Source organism: Urocitellus parryii, chromosome 2, assembly GCF_045843805.1.
Source record: "Urocitellus parryii isolate mUroPar1 chromosome 2, mUroPar1.hap1, whole genome shotgun sequence".
NCBI lineage: Eukaryota > Metazoa > Chordata > Mammalia > Rodentia > Sciuridae > Urocitellus > Urocitellus parryii.
The window spans coordinates 46,915,569-46,930,691 of NC_135532.1; the positions used below are offsets into that span (position 1 = coordinate 46,915,569).

Genomic DNA, 15,123 nt, shown 5'->3' on the forward strand with positions numbered 1-15,123 from the left:
GAAACCAGTGTTGAACTTTGAATGACAACCTTAAACCAGTGAAACAAAGCAAAGGAAATGGGCCTATATCAAGAAAAGTGAAGCTCTTTTCACGGCATCTCATAGGCCATTAACTGCCTCAAGATGAAGCTGAATGTCTCCTTCCTAGCCACTGGCTGCCAAAAATTCATTAAAGTGGACAATGGATGCAAACTTCCTACTTTTTAGGAGAAGTGCATGGCCATAGAAGTCACCGCTGGTGCTCTTGGTAAAGAATGGAAGGGCAATGTGGTCCAAATCAGTGGTGGGAATGACAAAATTTTCCCATAAAGAAGTGTGTCTTCACCCACGGTCCACTGAATAAGGGACTTTCCTGTTCGGACTAAGGAGGACAGGGGAGAGAGAGCATATCTTTGGTGGTGGTGGTAGAAGGTGTTGTGGATGCCAATCCCAGTGTTCTCAACTTGATTATTATTAAAAATAAATAAATAGGGGCTGGGGATGTAGTTCAAGCGGTAATGCGCTCGCCTGGCATGCGTGGGGCACTGGGTTCAATTCTCAGCACCACATAAAAACAAAATAAAGATGTTGTGTCCACCGAAAACTGAAAAATAAATATTAAAAAATTCTCTCTCTCTCTCCTCTATCTTTAAAATAAATAAATAAATAAATGCAAAGCATTTCTTCCCAAACGGATATGTTTATACTTTAAATAAAGAGAGGTTCTGGGAATTTAAGTTGTAAGCAACAGAACCTTAATTTAGATCTTAAGAAAATAGAACATTTTGACTGTTGTATCTGAAAAATTCAGCAATGCCATTCACTTCAGGCACAGCCTAATCCAGAGGCTCACTGTCCTCAAGGCTTTCTCTGTACAGAAAAATATCACTAGATAATGTTTTCTCTTACTTTATGCATTGGTTAGGATATAGGTTGGTTGTACATATTAGAAACCCTACCATTGTTTAAATAAGTTTCTCATAGAAAGAATTTCAATGTTATGTGGACCCTGATCAAGCTGGTTCACCTTCATGTACACATTGCAGCCACAGGGAAGGGGAAGGGGAAGGGGAAAAGGAGGGCACGATTCTGCCCCATTTGGTTAAATTATATATCACTTCTGATGACATGAAATTGGCCAGATCTTAAATGTACAGCCAAATGTAGGTGCAAGGGTGACTGGAGGAGTTAGTCTTTATTCTGGGTCAATGAATATCCAGTAAGAATTAAAAACTTCCTTATTCTAAAATGAGGGGGAAATGTTCAGTTAAATAACAGTCTCACAGCATGTTATCCGTAAATCTAGATTTTATCACATGGCAGCCAAAATGATTGCCAGGACTTTCAAGATCCACATGGTATCAGCTTAGAAACCCCAATGGAAATGGGCAATATTTTGGTACAACTCTCATAGAAAATTAGATTCCTGGGGGCTGGGGTTGTGACTCAGCAGTAGAGCGCTCGCCTAGCACGTGAGAGGCCCTGAGTTCTATCCTCAGCACCACATAAAAATAAATAAGTAAACTAAGGTATTGTGTCCAACTACAACTAAAAAATAAATATTAAAAAAAAAAAAAGAAAGAAGGGCTGGGGATGTGGCTCAAGCGGTAGCGCGCTCACCTGGCATGCGTGCGGCCCGGGTTCGATCCTCAGCACCACATACAAACAAAGATGTTGTGTCCGCCGAAATCTAAAAAAATTAAATATTAAAATTCTCTCTCTCTCTCTCTCTCTCTCTCTCTAAAAAAAAAAAAAAAAGAAAGAAAGAAAGAAATTAAATTCCTGGGCCTTTACTTTAGTGAGTCTAAGGCCAATTTATGCAATACCTGGGCCTGATCTTCCCTAATTTGCTGGAAGGTGAATGGTTCTGGCCAAGAAGATGACCAAGGAGAAGACGACCAAGCCAAGGAAGCCCTGTTTTGCAAGCAGTGGCCCAAGGAAGTTGGGACACCAGTTCGGGTATAATTAGAGAGCACTAATGGGGAGATGAGTTTCTGTGAGGCTAGAGATCCAGATGCAGCACATAAGCCCAGGTCTCCAAAGGCTCTCCTTTTTCTAGGCTGGGCCTGGCCCAGCCAGTATGCTCATAGTTGGTTTTCCATGCCTGACCACAATTAAAGTGGACAGATGATATGAGCAGTGCCAAAAGCATGGAGTGCTCCCACTCCATAGTGTCCAGAGTAGCAGGAGGGCAGGTGGACATGGGAGGGTGAAGAAATTCAGGCTCTGTGCCAGACCCAAGTTTGGAGCAACTGAAGACATGGGTCCTGGAAATTTCTGCAACCAACACAAGATTGTCTAGGCCAACCCCCATTTCAGACAGACTTAAGGAACTCCTGGTCTCCTGATGCTCTCTGTACAGAAAAGGCAAGGACACTTCATCTTGTTTTGATTAAAGCTTCATAGATTTAAGTGTGTACTGATACCATAGCTGATGAGCAAAACTCTTGTCTTAGAACATTCTAACTTCCTAAGTGAAAAGAGCATTGAGAAATGGCTCTGTATAATCAATACCATATTAACAAATGTTGCTTCTGTTGAGAAAATAAGAGATGGGGCTGGGGTCGTAGCTCAGTGATAGAGCACTTGCTAGCACGTGTGAGGCACTGGGTTCTATCATCAGCACCACATAAAAATAAATAAATAAAACAAAGGTATAGCCGAGTGCAGTGGCACATGCCTGTAACCCCAGCAGCTCTGAAGGCTGAGACAGGAGGATCGAGAGTTCAAAGCCAGCGTCAGCAAAAGTGAGGCACTAAGCAACTCAGCAAGACCCTGTTTCTAAATAAAATACAAAATAGGACTGGAGATGTGGCTCAGTAGTCGAGTGCCCTTGAGTCCAATTCCGGGGACTAAAAAAAAAAAAAAAAAAAGCACAAAAAAAGAATTATAGATTAATGATGAAAACTGGAAATTTCTTAAGCAAATTAGGCTTTCTAGGAACATTTCATCATTTTCTGTGCCTCAATTGACTTTGTAGTGTTGTGCAAATGTCATTTACTTATCTCTCTCTTTGTGGAGGCTCAGATCATTAGCCATAGTACATGGTTCAAAACTTGGTTTCTCATACATTGAAGAAAAGACAGCCTTATTAACAAATGGTGCTGGGAAAACCCATGATCCATATGTAGAATAATGAAACTAGACCCTTATCTCTCTGTACTTGTACAAATCAACTTAAAATGGGTCAAAAACCTTGGAATTAGAAGAAAACACAGGGTCAACAATTTAGCATATAGGCACAGGCAACAACTTTCTCAACGGAATCCCTAAACCTCCAAATAATGCCAAAAGTTAATAAATGGGATGGCATCAAATTAAAAAGCTTCTGCACAGGAAAGGAAACAAGAATGTGAAGAGAGTGAAAACCTACAGAATGGGAGAAAATTTTTGCTAGCTACTCTTCTGACAGGATTAATGTCTGGAATATATAAAGAACTTTAAAAACTTAATACCAAAAGAAATAACCCAATGAATTAAACAGACACTTCACAAAAGAAAAAAATACAAATAGCCATAAAATACACGAAAAAAAAATGTTCAATATCATTAGCAATTAGGGAAATGCAAATCAAAACTGCACGGAGACTTCATCTCATACCAGTCAGAATGGCAATCATAAAGAATACATACAATAATAAATGCTGGAGAGGCTGGAGAGAAAATGTAACAGTTTTACACTGTTGATGGGACTGTAAATTAGTACAATATCTATGGAAATCAGTGTGGAGGTTTCTCAAAAGATTAGGTATGGAATCACCATATGACCCAGCTGTACTGCTCCTTGGTATTTTATCCTAGAGAATTAAATCATCATACTACAGTGATACATGCACACCCATGTTTATAGCAACACAATAGCCAAACTATGGAACCAGCCTAGGTGTCCATCAATGGATGAATGGATAAAAAATGTGATCTATATACACAATGGAGTTTTATTCTGGCACAAAGAAAAATGAAATATGTCATTTGCAGGCAAATGGATAGAACTTGAGGCCATTATGTTAAGTGAAATAAGACAAACTCAGAAGGACAAGGGTCATATGTTTCCTCTCATATGTAGGAACTAGAGGGGGAAAAAGGAAACAAAAGGTGGGGGTTGGGGGTGGGGATCTCATGAAAATCAAAGGGAGATCAGTAGAGGAAAGGGACCAGGAAGTGGGGGGAGGGGGAAAGTGCTGGGGAGTGATACTGGCCAAATTTATTGTTATATTGTGCACATGTATGAATACATAACAACAAATCCCATCATTATGTACAAGTACAATGTGCCAATTTAAATAAATGTGGAAAGAAAAACCCGACAGGAAACACAAACAATAAAAAAGTAAAATAAATTGGAACTATATCCCGAAAACAATGCATTAGAGAATAAAACAGTTATGTGTGAACTAAATTAAGTTTGCCTAAAGAGTCAAGTAATTAACATTTTTAAAAAATATTCTTTAGTTTTCACTGGATCGTTTATTTATTTATTTATTTATATACAGTGCTGAGAATTGAACTCAGGACCTCACACATGCCAGGCAAGCTCTATCACTGAGCCACAGCTCCAGCCCCTAATTAATATTTATGTAAGCTCCCACTGAGTAAAGAAATTTCAACTAGAATTTTTTATTATTTTTTTCTTTGTCTAGCTTTCATGTCTCTGTTTCATAATGATCACAGGTTTTCCCCATTTTATACCTTGTTTAAAATTTTATAATTAGATAGAACAGCTTAAAGCAAAACAACAAAAACTAGTTTCCTGCCCAAGTCTTCTTTTCTTTTTTTGAGATAGGGTTTCACTAAATTGGCCTGGAATTTCTGGTCTTCCTGCCTTGTCCTCCTGAGTAGCTGGGATTACAGGCCTCCACCTCTGTGTCAACCTCCTTGCCCAGTTCTTGTACTTAATTGTGGTTTAGTCAATATATACCTATAGTGTCATTATTTTGTGTGTTGTGAAAACTTCAGAATAACTGCCACAGACCATTTGGAAAAATTGCTCCTGTCCAGTATATGCTATAATTTTTGCCATTATAATTTTTATTATAAATAACCATGCTCATTTAAAATACAAACAACCTACTTCATAATAGATCCCTAACCACTGGGGACAAGCAAGGAATAAATAACACCTGAGTTAGTAGCTGTTTGTTGTCCTATATTAAAACTTCATTGTCTCAGCAATGGCGAGGTGCTAAGCAACGCAGTGAGACCTGACCTTGTCTCTAAATAAAATACAAAAATAGACCTGGGGAAGTGGCTCAGTGGACGAGTGCCCCTGAGTTCGTTCAATCCCTGGTACCAAAAATAAAAAACTCCATTGTCATTACTTCTCAGCCTTTTGGCTAAGATCAAGTACTTGTAGTACCTGTTCTTATCAGTTTAATATCTGATACGCCCTCTATCCGAGGACAATATATTAAACGGATATTTTTTTAAAAAGGCTCTATTGTCCATTTCTACTAAATCTCCTGTAAACTTAAACACAATATTTTTAAAGAATTTTTAATTGACACAGAATAATTGTACTTATTTATAGGGAATAGCGTGACATTTCAATAATGTATACAATTATTAATTCAGGGCAGTTGGCATATCCACCACCACAAACACTGATCTTTTCTTTGAATTGAGATACACATTCCTTCTATCCCACTGTACCTTGTAATCATTAACCATCCTCTCTGTATTCCCCCATTCCCATACACTTTCAAGGAAACAACTATTCTACTCTTTATTTCTATGATATCAACTTGTTTGCTTCCACATATTTCAGAAAATACCAATTTTTTTTGAAATATACTGTGACTAGATTAATCTCTGTATTTTTTATCTATTGCTTGTTCAGTGTCATGGTCCCATTTCTTTCTTTTCGTTCATGCCCTTCTTGCCAGCAGGAAGTATTCAGTTTATTGATTTGTTTGCTCTTTATTGTTTGTCTTCTCCACTAGAACATACATTGTATTATTGCAGGGGCCATGTGAATCTTCTTGAAAATTCCTAACATAGTCCAAAGCCCTGCACTGGCCCTCAATGAATAGTTATCCAATGAAGAAATACATAAATGTATTTGGTGCTTATTCGCATTTATATGATAAACACCTACATACCCAGCTCTCATCTCTATGTCAATTTTCTAGCTTTGAGGGAGAGCTATTATTAAACTGTTTTGTCTGGTTGTTATAGCAACCCACTGGTCTCCAGAACTACAGCTTATTTCTGATGTGCATATTCTACCAGACAACCAAACAATGCATAATGTTTTTAATTATGGACTAATGCTGTTATTATGAATCATATTTATCACACTATATATTTCTCTACCTTTTATGAAGATGGTGGAAAATTAAAAGGGAAACTTAAATCTGGTCAAACCTTCGAAAGCGAGGAGGCAAAAGAAAAACAGTATGATACACCTCCACTCCCAACTCTCATATTACCTGCAAGTTTCTTCACCTTGCCACAAACCCCCATGAATTTGATTTCCGTTGTTAAGAGCGTTTTGAAAATTAATTGCTACACAACAAATTTAAAAGTGCTCTGTTAAAGCCTTTAATTTCTTCTTTTTCTCCTTGTTGCCTGTTACTTATAATATTTCATATTAAATTAGCAAATGATAATAGCCCTACCAAAATTGAAATTTACTCTGAAAAAGGTTTCAAGTGAGGTACTCACCTGCCCCCACCTGCTCCCTTTACTCATATTTTAGGCACAGGAACTCAAAAGGGTTTTATTAAACTGGGTTAGATCATTATAGTACACTCATCACCATTTCAATAAAATAGAGTTTATCTAAGTCATTCAGTCAGCCATGAATTTTTTTAAGATAACCTCAACATTTTATTACCTTCATAATAAAACAAATAATGAAGCTTAGAACTAGATCACTTGCTCCTTTTCTCATCTCCTTCCATTTCAAAATACTTGAATTTCTTAATACCCAGCCTTCTCTTAGATATGCAGTTAGGCTCATCACACTCAGGCATCAGCAGAATCTTGGTAGTTTTAGACTTTTCCCCTGAAAATTGGCTTAGTCTTCCCACCATACCCACTCTGTTTCTTGTCATTAGTGCAGCTTTCCCTGCGCATACAGACAATCCTTTCCCTTCTTGAACTGTGTCATTTATGGGATTTGTGTTTACCATACTTCTTACAAAATGTCCAGTGGGTTTAGGAAAGTTCACCATGTTTGCAGAGGCATTATAGGCATGGAAAGAAAGAGGTCCAACAATATGTGTGGGTTTTTTTTTTCAATTGTTTTTTAGTTGTAGACTGGCACAATATCTTTATTGATTATTTTTTTAATGTGGTGCTAAGGATAGAACCCAGTGTCTCACACATGCTAGGCAAGTGCTCTAACACTGAGCTACAACCCCAGCCACCCAAGAATATGTTTTTTTTTAAAGATAAAATTTATTTTGTAATGGCAGACACCATAAGGGGATTTTACATGTATGATGCTGTGTGTTCTCTCCTGTAGATTTTGGTCATACATGTCAGGCACCTCCCAGATTCATCACTCACTAGCAAACAGCCCCATAACCTCATTTAAAATAAGTGTAATGCAATTTTATTACCTCCTGGAGTTATTTGATAACATAGAAGCAGTATCCACTTTAATACATGCAGCTGTCTTTAATAATACACTTTGGGGAGTGCTCTCAAGAGGAGAAAATGAAAGAGAAGAAAGAGCAGTGTAGAGGAGTGTCAAGATTATAGGTCTTGGTATTAAAACCCCAGGCTTTTCTGATCTGTGTATTTGTAAGAACTTCATTTTGGTTTTCTAGAAATCTTCATGCATTTTTATTCTTGTACATAAGCACTGAATGCTGCACAACACATCAATCATCAGACTCTTGAGATATCTGGCTATTGTTTAAAATTAAAGGATATTCTGGGTAGAGAAGTGCACACCTGTAATCCCAGCAACTTGGGAGGCTGAGACAGGAAAATGACAAGTTTGAGGCCAGCCTCAGCAATACAGCAAGACCTAAGCAACTTAGTGAGATCCTATCTCAAAATAAAAAATGAAAATAAAAAGGGCTGGGGATGTAGTCTGGTGGTAAAGCCCCTGTGTTCAATCCCCAGTACCAAAAACAAAAACAAAAAACAAACAAAAACCCTGAAGAATGAGAGGATCTGGTGTCTAGCCACACAGATCTTGCAAAGATTACTTGTTAGAGAGTCACCATATCCCAGGTCTAGTTCTTTAGAAGTTTGGATACTCAATTAGTACTATACCTTGATGGGGTTGGGTTTGAGTACTGAAACATATTACAAGAGTCAAATATATAAAAGTCATTATTAATATAATATATATGTGTATTTAAAAATTTTTTATGGACACAATATATTTATTTACTTATTTTTATATGGTGCTGAGGATTGAACCCAGTGCCTCACATGTGCGAGACAAGTGCTCTACCACTGAGCTACAGCCCCAGCCCCTATATGTGTATTTTATATATAAATATTTCAGTACTGGGGATCCAACTCAGGGACACTCCATACCTGAGTTACATCCCTAGCACTTTCTATTTTTCATTTTGACACAGGATCATGCTAAGTTGCTTAGGGCCTCCCTAAGTTGCTAGCCTCAAATTTGCAACCCTCCTGCTTCAGCCTCCTGAGTACCTGGGACTACAGACATGAACCACCATTCCTGGCTGTCCCCATCATAAGTTAATTTGTAATTAGTAAATATAACTTATTGGTGTTCTCTTATCAGCATGTATTCTTGTTGTCCAGAATTCATGAAAAACACAATCTCATAATTTCTTGATTTAAAAAACATGTACAACTAGAGGAATGAAAACAGTGTGGTACTAGCAGAAGAAAAGCATATAGACAAATGATATAGATTTGAATGTACAGAAGTAAACCCATAGATGGATGACCAGTTAGTTTGTTTTGAGATGAGTAGACTTCAGCAGATGATGTTGGATGCTTATGGGTAGTAGAATAAAGTTGTGCATTGTTGATAGGAATATAAAATGGTGCAGCCACCATAAAAAAACAATTCTTCCAAACTTAACCAGGTATGGTGGGACACACCTTTAATACCAGTGACTTGGGAAGCTGTGGCAGGAGGATCTCAAGTTTGAGGACAGCCTCAGCAATTTAGTATTACCCTGTCTTAAAAAGGGGGGTGCTTGGGATGTGAATCACTTGTAAAGCACCCCTGGGTTTAATTCACAGTACCAGGAGGAATTAAAAAAAAAAAAACTGGCCCAGAAATTCCACTCCTGTTCAACCACAGGGCTGCAAAGGCCCCAGCGTAAATACTATTTTCTGATCCCAAAGAAAGAAATTGAAGGACCTCACTGAGAGATTTTAGACATTTTATTACTCACAAGTTCCTTGGTGGCAGTAGACCAGAATAAAATGGAGGGCTGCCTAGTCCAACTGCTCATATAGGTTTCTTCAGACATTTTATGAGTACATATTTTACCATCAACATCCTTCTGCTTTGTTCTTCATTTAAAGACTGGAGATAAAGGAATTGATCAGCTTGCTTTCTCCTTGCTCCCCTCCCCAACACATTCTTGGGATCCTTCTTAGTTCACCTTTAGAAACATCAACCTTCTAGGCACTGACTTACATTTAACCCAATAATACCCAACAGATTTGAAAACAGGAATTAAAAAACCAGTATGCTGCTAGATATGGTGGTACATGCCTGTAATCCCAGCTACTTGGGAAGCTGAGACAGGAGGATTGCAAGTTTCAGGCCAGCCTGGATAACTTAGTGAAAAGCTGTCTCAACATAAAAAATATAAAGGCTAGAGATATGATTCACTGGTAAAGTGATACTGGGTTCAATCCCAAGTACCAGGGAAAAAAACCCATTCTTCTATGTTGCTAGTATTTGAATAAATCTCTCCCAAAGGTCCATGTTTTAAAGGCTTAGTCTCCATGGCATAATTGGGATGGAATCTTTAAGAGGTGGCCCTAGTGGAAGGGAGTTAGGTCATTGGGGGTGTGCTACTGAAGGGTATACTGGGATCCTGGCCCCTTCCTGTCTCTCTTATTTATTTATTTATTTAATGTGGTGCTGAGGATCAAACCCAGGGCCTTGCACACGATAGAGGAACGCTCTACCGCTCTACCGCTGAGCCACAACCCCAGCCCCAACCTTCCTGTCTTTCTTATTCACTTCCTGGCCACCATGAGGTGAGCAGTTTGCTCTACCATGCACTCCCCACCATGATGTTATGCCTCACCTAAGACCCAAAAGGAAATGGAACCAAATGACCATGGACTTAAACTTCTGAAAGCATGAGCCAAAATAAACCTTCCTTCATTATAAATTGATTATTGCAAGTATTTACTACAATAACAGAAAGTTGAATAACACATGTAACTGTCCACAGCAGCACATGGTATATCCATAAAATGGAATTATTCAGTTATGAAAAGAAATTTGAAATACTTATACATGCATGATATCTTACAATAATCATCCTAAGTGAAATAAACCAGGCATAAAAAAGACAAATTTTGTTTGATTTTGCTTGTATTAAATATTATGAATTATATCAATATCTAGGATAAATTAATTTATAGACAGAAAATAGATTAGAGGTTATCAGGCAGGGGCTGGGGATGGTAAGTTAATTTAAAAATTATTATTATTATTATTATTATTATTATTATTATTTTGGTTCCAGAGATTGAGCCCAGAGGCACTTTACCACTGAGCTGCATCCCCAGCTCTTTTATTTTTATTTTAAGATAGGGTCTAAATTGCTTAAGGCTTTGCTTCATTGCTGAGGCTCCTCAAACTTGTGATCATCCTGCCCCAATTTTGGGAGTCTTTGGGATTGTTGGTATGTACACCATGCCTGGCTCCTTTTTCTTTATATTTTCTGTTTGTTGTAGTTAGAATATATTTGATATATTGAGATTTATGTGGGAGGGAATTGTGCAAGGACATTTTTTTCCTTGTAATATTATTCTGCTACTTTTGTGAAGGATGAGCAAAAGTTGAGAGAACAGACTTGAGGTGAAGACAGTTTAAACCAGATTAGCGGGCATTCAATAAATATAGGAGGTATGAACTCTTACTGCCCTGGCAAGGCAGTGATGTTTATAACAATATAATTTGCAAAATAAATGTTGTGGTAAAACATAAATCAACTATTTTAACAATTTTTAAGTATACAATTGAGTGTCATTAGGTAATTCAAATTGTAAAACTATCACCACTATCCCTCTCCAGTGAATTAATTTTGAACTATTTTAGCCTGAGAATCAAAAGTCAAAGGGTTTTTCCTGGTGCACACTTGTAATCCCAGATACTTTGGAAGCTGAGACAGGAGAATTGCAAGTTTCAGTACAGCCTGGACAATTTGTTGAGGACCTGTTTCAAAATAAAAAATTAAAAAGGGCTAGGGATAGGGGTTGAGGTTGTGGCTCAGTGGTAGATCACCTCTCAGCTGCTGAGCCAACTACTGTTTGCAATAGTTCTGAACCGACCAGAGACACTGACATATGAGAGCTTCAGCAGCTTGGCAGTCCCATGTCCCCTGACCTCACTTATCCCTCCCCTTAGCTTCCAAACCAGCACCATTTCAAGGAACATTGACACAGCAGCCAAGTTCATTGGGGCTGGGGCTGCCACAGTTGGGGTGGCTGGCTCTGGGGCTGGGATTGGGACTGTATTGGAAGCCTTATCATTGGTTATGCCAGGAACCCTTCTCTGAAGCAACAGCTCTTCTCCTACGCCATTCTGGGCTTTGCCTTCTCAGAGACCATGGGGCTCTTTTGCCTAATAGTGGCCTTTCTTATCCTCTTCACCATGTGAAGGAGCAGTTTCCACCTCGCATTCTTTCTCCCATGTCTTGTCTGCCTTGTGTGTCCTTTTTCCTATATCTCCTCAGGCAGTCTGGGGAAAGTGGTTGGCTCAGGGTTTGACAGAGGGAAGACAAATAAATACTGTATTAATAAGAAAAAAACAAAAACAAAACCACATTAACTCTTTTACTCCTCAAACAAGCTTGGGAGGTTGGCACTTTGTACTGTTTTATAGTAAAGAAATCGAGGCACAGACAGATTGCAAGGTCTTACAGGGATTGGCAATGACTAGCATTAGAACTTCAGTCTTTAAACACACACTGTTCTTCCTGCTCTGAATTTTGCTTTTTTGACCTAACAATTATGGTGAAGGTCAATTCATGTAAGTGCACATAGGTCTCCATTCTTTTAACACCTGTAAAATATTGCACTGAATGCATATAGCATAATTAATTTAACCAGATTTGTATTTATAGATCGTAGTTTGTTTCCAAGTCCTGATTTAGAAATAATGCTACGTTTATTATATATATTGTTTCTCATAGGCATAAAAGTATCTATAAATAAATTTCTGGAAGTAAACTTTCTAGGTCAACAGATATGTTTTAAAAATTTTTTCTTTTTTAAAAATTTATTATTTTTAAAATTTGTTCTAATTAGTTATATGTGACTGTAGAATGCATTTTGACACATTGTACAAAAATGGAGCAAACTTCTCATTCCTCCGGCTGTACATGGTGCAGAGTGTTTTCAAATTCTGATTTGTGGAAAAACTGCTCTCTGTAAAGGTTGAATCAATTTATTATGCTCTAAAAATGTAAATGCAGCATAGAAATAGTATGGTAAAGTCCACATAAGGAAACAAGAATGAGGTTGGAAGGAACAAGTTCATTTTACTCAGGTTCCAGACAGGGGGTTACCACATGTCATGTAGGGCCACAGAGGAAAGGCCAAGTTTTGTTCAGCGGGCAGCAGATGGGATGGACAGAAAAGTCTAGGTCTGAGCCTTCATTGGGAATTATAGGGGATAGTCAAGGCAGGACAGTGTACACAGTTTAGGATTAGCTAATTTGAATAGTTCTGTGAGGCTTTGGGCAATGGGGTGGTCTCTAGTTACCTGGTATTTGTGTGTCAGAATAATTTAGGGCAAGGGAATTAAAAGTTGGCCTGCTGTATCTTTGGGTTCTACATCCATGAATTTAATAAACTGTGGATTAAAACATTCAGTAAGGGCTGGGGTTGTAGCGCGGTGGTAGAGCACTGGCCTAGCACGTGTGAGGCACTGGGTTCGCTTCTCACCACCACAGAAAAATAAATAAATAAAGGTATTGGGTCCATCTACAACAAAAAAATATTTAATTTTTTTTTTCAGAAAAAATTGGGACCGTGTTTGTTGGGGGTAAACAACAGTTAGTGCCTAAGAAGACTTGCAGTTCCTGCTAGAGATATAAGGACTTGAAAGAAAGTGATAATGAGGATAAGAAGGAAACTGGCCACTTCCCTTGTATCTGAATCTTTAGGTAGGGATCAAAACAGAGTGCTCTTGGTCGTAAAGAAAAAGAATGCATTTATAAAACATCTGAAGAAATTAATTTGTGCAAAAGGCACACAACCTACCCTGTATATATTTTCCTGCTTGTAGGCACAGTGGAGTCCTCCTTGTCCTGGACTATTGGCCCTAAGAATTTCTTTATTTTTTAAAAAATATTTTAAAAATATCTTTTAATTGTTGATGGACCTTTATTTATTTGTATGTGGTGCTGAGAATTGAACCCAGTGCTTCACATATGCTAGGCAAATGCTCTTCTACTACCCCAGCCCATGCCCCTAAGGATTTCTGAGTACTAAAATGTCCAAATTGCTCTCTCTGCTTCTGCTGTCATATCCCAAGCCACTTCCCTCCACCACAACCTTCCTCCATGAGATGTCCTGGCTTACTCTGAGGAGTGGAGTTGACCATCTGTGGACTAAGACCTCTGAAACAGTGATAAACTTTTCCAGAGAGAGAGAGAGAGAGAGAGAGAGAGAGAGAGATAAAAAAAGAAAAATGTCCAAACCTTCTTTGTTGAATTCTCCAATCCAAGTTCTTTCTTAGGCATCCATAAATAGTATGCTGGGGCTTTTGCAGTCCTGGGGTTGAACAATACTGAGACTGTGGTTTTTTTTTTTTGTTTTTTGTTTTGGTCTTACATTAGGTATTTTAAGGAATCTAAAGTATGCTGAGGACATGTGTAGGTTATGTGTACACACTATGCCTTTTTATGTAAGGGATTTGAAAATCTGAGGATATTGGTGTCCCTAGGGGTCTTGGAACCACCCCCATATCAGCTTGTTTGTGTTAGATGAGGAGGTGGGTGGAACTACAACTACAACAAACTAAGAACTTCTTGCTTTGTATATGAGAGAATGCACCAGTGGTATCTTCACCATCTTTAAGAAAGGGCTTATAGGGCTGGGGTTGTGGCTCAGCGGTAGAGCGCTCACCTCGCACATGTGAGACCTGGGTTCGATCCTCAGCACCACATAAAAATAAACAGAATAAAGATATTGTGTCCATGTATAACTAAAAAATTAAAAAAAAAGAAAGGGCTTATGCTGGAAGGAGTTTCAACTTTGTTAGCAAGCTTTTTAAGATGTCAAAACACTATAAAACACATAAAAAAAGATTAATACATATCCTTTCACTAGCAGTATATAGGACTATCAATTTTCCACATCTTCACCAATATTATCCAATTATTTGATCTTGTATTTGACAGGTGAAAATGACATCTATACAATAAATGTTATGATATGCCAGATTCTGGTCTATATTCTGGGAACAAAACAAAGCACTTGCCCTCAAGGAGCTTCCATTTCCAGAAATGTGCAGGGTCTTTATGAAGAAAACTGTAATACTTAAGACTTTTTTTTTTTTGGTGGTGGGGATTGCCTTGGGCATGCTCTCCTTCCCCTACAAAACTTTAAAGACAAAAAGGAACTAAATGGCCAGGTATGGGACCATGGTGGTGCACACCTGTAATCCCAGCAGCTCAGAAGGATGAAGCAAGAGGATCGAGAGTTCAAAGCCAGACAAATACAAAAAAAGGACAGGGGATGTGGCTCAGTGGTCAAGTGCCCCTGAGTTCAATCCCTGGTATTCCCCTCCCCACCCTCCAAAAAGAACTAAATGACAAAACACATATTTATGAGATGAATGAATGTTAGAAAGATGGTAATTATTGCCAACTCAATAGGTGGAGTATAAAATCACAACACTTTGGGAAGAGCAGAGGAGACAACTTGACAAAATGTTATTTGAAATAACAAATGAATATGAACCATGAACATTTTGAAAAAGAAAGGTTGTTTGAGGATATT

General features: G+C 38.2%; 2 pseudogenes; both read left to right on the forward strand.

The window, feature by feature from the left end:
* Positions 1-216: 216 nt before the first annotated feature.
* Positions 217-11,773, forward strand: LOC144253361 (ATP synthase F(0) complex subunit C2, mitochondrial pseudogene; annotated as a pseudogene).
* LOC113190367 (U2 spliceosomal RNA) lies at positions 5,293-5,415 on the forward strand (annotated as a pseudogene).
* Positions 11,774-15,123: the final 3,350 nt, after the last annotated feature.